The sequence below is a fragment of the Strix uralensis genome, chromosome 4 (assembly GCF_047716275.1).
Source record: "Strix uralensis isolate ZFMK-TIS-50842 chromosome 4, bStrUra1, whole genome shotgun sequence".
Taxonomy (NCBI): domain Eukaryota; kingdom Metazoa; phylum Chordata; class Aves; order Strigiformes; family Strigidae; genus Strix; species Strix uralensis.
In genome coordinates, this window is record NC_133975.1 from 41298950 (window position 1) to 41307819 (window position 8870).

General features: G+C 36.7%; 1 long non-coding RNA gene across 1 annotated transcript; it reads right to left on the reverse strand.

Annotated features, from left to right (window-relative positions):
- Window positions 1-5301, reverse strand: LOC141942682 (uncharacterized). The gene is made up of 2 exons (XR_012628705.1): window positions 5082-5301; window positions 1-397 (listed from the first exon to the last, which is right to left on the reverse strand). It is a non-coding gene; the product is annotated as an uncharacterized LOC141942682 (long non-coding RNA).
- Between the last annotated feature and the right edge of the window lie 3569 nt (window positions 5302-8870).

Here is an 8870-nt window from a genome sequence, read left to right on the forward strand (position 1 = left end):
CAAGTTGGAAAACTTTTAATATAATCTGTAAAACCAGCAATAAAGGGTAAGTATCTCTGCGCTCCTCAAAGTGATCTTATATGAAGACTGCAGAATATGGCTTTCTAGAAAACACTTCTCAGAAGTTACACACTTAAAAGTGAAGAATTCCGTGAATTTTGAAATTACAACTAATTTTATTGGGAAATGTTTTCTTCTCAAACCACAAATGCAGAGCAAGGCCAAATTCTCTTCTGACTAGTATTCATGTTGATATTAGTGATAATGGTTTTGATTTTGCACTGATACAAGAGTATGAATTGTTAATCTTCATTTCTCTTAACTTCCAGTTGTCCGCAGTTCCCATCTTCAAACAGCTACAGAACAAAGCCTCCGAGCAGACAGAACATGTATTTTTCTGGAATAGATGAGTACATCTATTAACAAGGTTTAGAAAGTTTCAAGGCCAGTGTAACAGCCAAGAATATAAATTACAGACAAGATGGTGTGGTTAAAGTTTCCATAAGACACAAGTCCAGGGGAAAAGAAAAAAAACCCTAATCACATACAGATAACAGCATCTGATCTTCAGAACAGGATTTTGAACAGTGTTAGATGGTTAGCACCCAACTCACACAGTACATTATACGTTACTAACTCAGAGTGGAACAGAAAACAGCAAACGCAGCATGCCAAGTGTGAATTCCCTTAGAGGTAACCAAGAAACAAAACCTGACAATAGACATTTCTTCTATGCCTTTTTCTTTTGAAGTTTGAGTCTTTCCTCCAGAGTGGCAGAGAAGTAATTATTTGCATTTTAAAAATCTAGACTTTGCATGAAGTTAGGCAATTTTCTGTCTTAAAAAGAATCTTAAGCAGTTGTAACAATACTCTTGGAAAGTGAGAAAGATAAAGTATGAATTCTCTTAGTCATCCTCCAAAATCCATCTAAAACTTAAGTTTTGGGCAGTGTCTTCAATGCACTGCTGGTGTGTCCATGTGCATTTTAAAAGAAAATAGTGATACTTCATTGATCCAGGTGTCACTAAATGATGTGGAAACAGCTACTTGATCAAGCAACTTAGATAGAGGATCCCAAGCCTAATTACATGAGCATGATCATACTCATAACTGCAAAGTGATTCCCGAGTTACTGTGTTTCCACCACTGCATGTCCTCTGAATTTTAGCCTTCATGCTAACTGTATGCAGCACTGCAGGAAGAAATGAGCCTACAGCCCATCCCCCTGCAAACGCTAGTTATTCTGGTCCTAAAAGACACTGAAGTTGTGTTCTGAATGGCCATTTCTGAAATTTTGCTAACTTTAGCATACACAGGTGTGACAGAAGGACAACTGTTCTTTGTTCATGTAGGGGAAATGAGTGTACCTGTGTCCATATAAAGTGTCACATAATACAGCTCATTTTTGCCTGTATTAAATTCTGAGGCTCTCATTGCATTTATTCAAGGAATATGGCATATATTACATAGTCACGTGCTTTAGTTATAGACGGTGTCTGATACTCTACATATTTTCTCAAAACTATTTTTGTCTTGAATACTTTCCATTCATACTCTAAACAACAGATTTATACAGCTTTGGCTTTTCAAAATAAATCAAAGCTGCTTCAACATACAAAAGCCCAAACAATTGTAAGTTAGAGACACGTTTGTCAATTTTGAAGTGGGCAAAAAATTAGCATTCGGGAAAAAAAATAATTCAATTTGTTCTCTTTAACCTTTTCCTCCACCCCCCACACTGGAAAAAGAAAAATTATAAACAGTTTCAAAATACAGATTTAGGAAAATAAACTGTCTAGCTAGGCAAATAAATGTTGCTGTTTCCTCTTCGGTATGCTGCAGTTTGTTAATGTTCCTTACATACACAAATTTATCAACAGGAATTACTCTTTTTTGAAGTGGTAATAGTTTTGTTCTCTGTGTAATGTTGTTATTGTGCAATCCAACAATTTTATAGTTCTGTTTTTAGAAAACAAGTTTTACATTATTTTAAGTACTTAAGCAAAATTGAGGTATTCCTATTTGATCATGTTAAAATGTCAGCATAACAATATTAAGCATTCAGAAAAGTCAGATTTACTTGCTTTATATTGGGATTGGGATTTTTTTTTCTTTTCACATATTTCCTGTAAGTATCAAAACTAATAAGCATTAAGGCTGATGACTTGTTCTCTGCCATTATAAAATCCACCATTCTAATCTCAAAAGCACTATTAAAACAGACAAAGGACAGATTTAAAGGATTTCCTGTGTCTCCCATAGGCACGTTATGGTTTCATTTAGCCTTAAAGAGAAATAATATACAAATTTTTATAATCTGCATATAATGGTGATTTTAGCAAGATAAAAGTTTATGTGATCTTCTAATATTATTTATCAGATGTTAAAAGTTAAGACTTACCAGAAGATGCGTGTAATTAAATCATAACCAGATAGCTAGGATTAGTTACAGAAATGAATGTGTATGTAAAAAGCTTCAAAAGAGATCACGTTGCTCCTTCATCACTTCAGTGCTTTTGCTGACAATGAAGTTAGTAAATTTGCAGCTTTCCTTTCTTATTCATATAAACAAGCTTAGAGAAGAGATGGCTTAGGAAATACTTACACAGAATACTTCCATTCCCTATGTGAAATTTTCTTGCATTATAAAGGAACTCTCTGTATTTGCTTTATAATTTTAAAAAGCAAATTCATTGAAAGAATGAAGAAGCTCTAATTTTCAACTACATGGCTCACTCATAGCACCTAATACAGAAATGAGCAAAAAGCACTTCTCAGATTTCTAGCAATCCAACAAACGTATTATTTTTTAAGCTTAAAAGTACTACTTTTGAGTATGTGTACATGACAGAAATCAAGCATATTTATGTGAAAGCAGCATGGTCAGGATACCAGTTCTTTTCAGAAAGAGTATTCATTTGTAAAAGTTAGCTTTCTTCTTGGCAGTGTTGGAGAGGAATGTTGGATTTAATTTAAAATGATTAATGAGATTTTGTCAGACTCCCTGCCTTTAGCACCACTGCAGTTTGTCAGCACAACAACCTGGGAAACCGGGACGCCACTCTGTCGCCCAAAACAGTTTTCCAGGAAAAAATAAACCTGAGTAACTAGTGCCAGGTACATGTCAATGGTATTGTCTTTCAGCTGTTGAAAGTTTAACTCTAAGTTGGGACATTTACACATTCTGAGGAAGTGAACCTCATTCGTTATTTCAACAGTCTGGTTTTGACAGCGGATACCAGTATAAACTTAAGTTTTCAGAGCAGGCATAGCCTTTATTATTAACCTATGGAAAAACCTATAATCCATGCAGATGAGAAATTCTTTAAAAGGAAAAAATCAAGGCTTGTTCAGGTAAATTTTTCTGGAGAAAGACCATCTATGCAACCTGTCTCATTTTTGGCTGTGTTCCATTAGGAGGATCTCACCCTCTGAGCCCTACACACGCAAATAGGCTGTCGAGTGGCAAGGAATGCTCTGTTGGACTCAAGGCAGACGCATCTGTATGCACACATATGCTAACAGCCAAAACCTAACAAGTTGGCAATACTTTTCATACGTAACCATGACATAAGAAAATGAGCAGTTCTTTTGAAATGTAAGGTAGATAATGAAACTTATTAACGATTTGTCTTTTCACTTTCCTTATGGAACTTTATTCTGTTGGACTACAGCTTGCACACTGTGTTCTCCTTACACGTGAAATACACAAAAACTGAAAAGAAGAATTTCATTTCAAAAGCAGCCTTCCCCTTCCAAGAAAACATATGTCTGCCTGTGCTGCACAAGTCTTTCTGCAGTCACATAACCCGGTATCAACAAACTGACCTTTCATTCACTCCTGTGGACCCTTTTATACATCAGTTCCACCCACTGACTCAGTCGGCCAAAAATCCTGTGAGGCTCCACAGGGATGTAGATGGTGAAAGAGACTTAGTACTGCTCTGCTACACCAGCCTTATGGGCTATGATGCCACAGGTATTATTTGCATGACTTAGCTTTTTTTCTTAGCTTTTTTTATGTGTTTAAAAAAGTATTTTCACAACTGCTCTTTCCCTGTATTCATATCCAGAATTCAGACTAATTGTCATAATTACATGTAATGCAACTGAATTGAAATATATTTTTATAACTGGAGAACTTTTTAAGTTTACCTGCCATCTGCAGCATTAATCATCTGCATGGCAAAACAAGCAAGGAAATCACAGAACTGTTTTAGAAGTGCTAGAGAAGTGCATCCCTTGGTGTGCTGCTTAGTGACAATCAAGATTCCTGTGGTTTTTCACATTAAATGTGACTTCTTATTTCTATATTCCACTTAGGAATTTATATCAATAAATGTATTTGTTACTGTTCCATGCTGTCTAAAGTCTGACAGTACCGCTTCTGATTTGTAGTAGCAAAAACTAGTTTTGTTGGGTGTTTTTTTTTCCCTGACATAGTAGCAGAATTTACAGTAGATACACAACATTCATCTGTCACAGTAAAAATATGATAAAGCTTTAATCTTTTTTCCCTATGTATATATGTATGTATTTCCGTATGTTTAGATATGTAATAAAATACAGGAGTCACATAATTAACAATCAGCTTTTTAAAATAAATTTTTTCACCTTTTTAAAAATAAATGTATTAATACATTATTTCCTTTTCTTGGTATTAAGTGTTCACAATGGACATTGTGCTGCACAGCATATACTGAAAATCACAGCACTTAAAGGCCTAATTTGAAGATTTAAATGGTACATAGATATTGTGCTGACTTCCTACATAAAGTAGATTTTATTTAAAATCATAAAGACTCTGAAATGTATTGAGAATTCTTTTAAATTAGTAATATTTAGTAATACTAAGTTAAATTGTTAAACATAAATCAAGATTTATGATATGGGTCTAAAGATACAAATGAGTAAAAGGGGAGGAAAGACAAAAAGAAAAATTTTCTTTGATAAGACCTTTCACTAAAGGTTTCATCAAAACTAAAATTTTGTTAGTTTTAATGCAGAATGAGGCAGAAGTTTTGAAGAGGTGAGATTAGTGGTTTCTGTAAGAGGATACCTGGTCCCAGCCATATTCATACCTCATCCTCCCTCTTTGCTGCGGTGACATAACAGCCTTCCTGCCCTGTCCAACAGGTCTCCTCTTCACAGTTGTCTGCAGCAAGACTGAGGAGAGTCTTCCTTTGCAGCCTGCTTTTCTCTTCCCCCCAAATTAGTAAATGGACTGTGTGTAATCTTGTTATTTTTAAAATATAAAGTGTTCTCTGTAATTTTTTAACACTGCTTAAATAACAGAAAGAAATGATCGGTTAAGATGTACTCTCAGTGAGTGTCAATATTTTTTAAGTACAGACAGTTGTTCTATTATACAAAAGAAACAGAAAAGGAAGCCCACATTGCCAATCATACAGCTTTATGTCAATAACTTTAATTTCATAATTATTCCAAAATAGTACTCAAATTAATCCCACGAATGCTGATTAACGATCTTTAGTCTATTTTGGAAGTTGTTCACTCCATACTTGAACTAAGCAGAATTTCACATAGAATATGAGAAAACATTTGGAGAGGCTTATCTGCATTATCCTTACAACACATCTAACAAGATACACCCTAGTAAAATTCTGGCCCCACCACTGTCAAAAGCAAGTCAGTAACTCACAGGAGTAGAATCAAGATGTCATTACAGCTTGAAAGAAGCAAAAGCTTAGAAGTGTCTTTAATGCCTTACCATCTGACAGACCCACGGTCTTAGCATACTGTTAAAGCTGGTAAATATCACTGTGTTACCAATTGCAACATAGCAGTATTCTCAAACCTTTTTTGGATAATCTATTCTCAATAGAGAAACAAAAACAGGTTGACTCTCTGGAGACTTTATGCTTACAAGTAGTGCAAGTACTACTGCTACTTATACAAGTAATGCTTTAATCAAAAAACATTTAACCTCAGAGAAAAGAGACATAGAAAAATTCAGTGCCCATGATGCATAGGAGATCTGTAAAATAAATAGCAGAGTTCCACCTGTACAGGCATAACAGAATATTGGTCTAAAAATAAAGGTGTCTCAGTTTTATTAAACTCAAATCTAATTTTCTCAAGCAGTGACTAAAGTGCCCTTTTGGTTTCACCCCCTTTGTAGCCATTTCTCAGGGTACAGGTGTACCACATAATCTAGCAAAGGATTGTGTGTTCGTAGGCTGGTGAATAGAAATCTGTCTGCTCTGGCTGGCACTTGTCACAAACAGTCTTTGGTGAGTCAGTAGCATTGACTTTAGCAGTAAGATCTTCCAGAAAGAGATCTGTCACTTGCCATATCATAAAGTTTAGAAGGTATGCTCAAAGGCTGAAAAAAGCCAGGTTGGTTGGTTGGGGTTTTTATACTGTCAGGTATGTGTATTGTATACTTCTCTCCCCCTTTCCTCCTTTTTCACTTTCTTCATTTTCAGAAAAGCTTGTTTATATAATTCTTAACAATCATTTATCTTGGAAAAGGAAGAAAAAAAAAAAAGACTGTGAATCTTTGAGGGTAAAAGAAATGTATGAGCTTTCACAGTTTTTCTGTAACATTAAAATACCGTTCCTGGGGTTGCCAGGAATTTTTGTGAATAAAGACTGTGAGCTTCAGGTAAGCCCAAACTAAACCGCTGATACCTGAGAGCAGAAGAGAGTCACCTTCCAGTTAGCATCCCAGAAGGTTAGAATGTGGAATTGGTGTTACCATGCTTACAAAAATATCACTTACATTGAAGATATTAAATATTTATAAAATCTTCAGCTCGTATTTTAATTATTGTTATTTATTTCATGTACTATTTTAACTGGAAATGTCCCTCATCATGTCAGTTTTATCTTCTACAGATCAAGACAAGTTTCCGTGAAAGGGCTCCATAATACATTGCTATGGAAAACATCAGGTTCACAAGAATAAAGCTCTGACTGATGAAGCTCCCACTTACATGGTGACAAGCATAAATTATCATATAAAAATGAAAATGGCCTTTAAGCAAGAGAGTGATCTAATCCGTTTTAAACACTAGTCCTTACATGGAGAGCTCTTAGATGTAAGCAGGTGAATAACCTGATCCCTATTCTGCTGACGATACACATCTTTAAACATGTGCTTTTAAGTTTCTGAGAAGCCAATGAAAATGAATTTCCATGCTATTTATGTCTGTAAGACCCAGCCAGTTTGGAAGGGCAGCACCAAAAACCACTCTCCTGACATGAGCAGTATTTGGCTCAGGCTCCTTATATGTTTTCTTTTAACAGATGACAACTATGTGAGTTGAAAGTGAGTTTAATATCAAGTTTCTTCTTCACAGGAAAACTTGCACAACAAATGCAGTAGAAAAATATTCTTGACAATGGCTCCATAGAGGCAATGCAGTCACAAGGTCTTTCCTGAGGAAAACCAACACTCCTGTCCCCAATTTTACAAGCTTGTTTGGCAGGTTTCACCAGTTGGGAAAATCTCCCCTTGATACACTCTGCAAAACATAGCTTATGCTCTCTTGGCATCATTCCCCCACCAGGTCAAAGCAGCCCAGGGCTTTCCTCTTATGTTGCCACGATCCAGAAGAACAGGCCACATCATGGCAACACAGGGAGCAACAACCCACCTTTTCTGCAGCACCCACCACTTCTCTGTTTCAGTGAAACTCCTAATTTACACCAGCTCAGAATCTGCCCTTTTAAGTCCTGAAACTTGCTTTACTCCTACCTTGATATGTAACTATTCTCTCTGCATTACTGGGATGCCTCAGACCTGTTGTGCTCTTTGTGCTATGGATCCCTAGTTCACACGTGTCCTTCTGCAAGCAAAAGGCTCAGTCTCAGAAAGCGAGGGCACAGACTCCATGCTGTGCAGAGCTCTTTTGATAACAAGACCATAAAAAAGAAAAAAAAAAATACAGTGCATTTGCAAGGACCTATCCCTGGATACAAATATGTTTCAAATTAAAGTAAGACTAGAAATGACTGCAACATAAAGAATACATTGCTGACTAGAAAATCTGGTAAACTCATGTCTTTTCCAGATATATCTACTTCATCGTATTTTAAAATGACCAGGTTTCTTGTTTTTCAGCCACATATTCTTGAAAATGTGTCCCTGACTGTAAGTATAAATTGATTGGGGTTTTTTTAAGTCTTCAACTTGCTTAGGCGTTTTTTTTTCTTTCTCTTTTCTAACATTACCCTTGCTGGTATTAAAACATACATAGTAACATAACTTCTTAACAATACCTCCTACTTTTTCACTCTGATTTCCTGACTTGCTGGGATCCTTCTAGATACAGTTTCTCTTAGAAAGACTTATGGAAAAAAAATTTTAAAAGTGTAGATACTGCAAAGTTGACAGGGTTTATATGTATCTATTTATGCCTTGTATATATCCTAGGCTCCTGATCTGCTTGCTTGCCAGTCTAATTGATTGACTGTGTCCTGAGAAGATGTTTATAAAAGCTGGCAGATCCCGTGTTTGTACAGATTTGCAAACACCCAAAGAAAACCAAGTGCCCAATGATCTCGCTCTTGCCTCTATTCCTGCAGCCTCAGATGGGAGTATTATTACGGCGGTGATTATAACTAATACCGCCCTTCCTCCTCCTCCTCCTCCTCCTCCTCCTCCTCCAACTCCCCGGGCTCCCAGCAGAGCCCCTGCAGCCGGATGGATTTGCGCGGTCGCTGCCCGCGGATCGTGACAAAGCAAAGCAGCCTTCGGGGATTGCGAGGGCGACACAAGAAAATTAATCGGCTTGTCCTTGCTCAGGCTCCGAGGAGGCGAGGAATGGTGGGGGGGTAGAACAGGGTCTTGGGTTTTTCCTCCCCTGTTTCAGAAGGGTCCCCTGTCACCACAGGGTGACAAC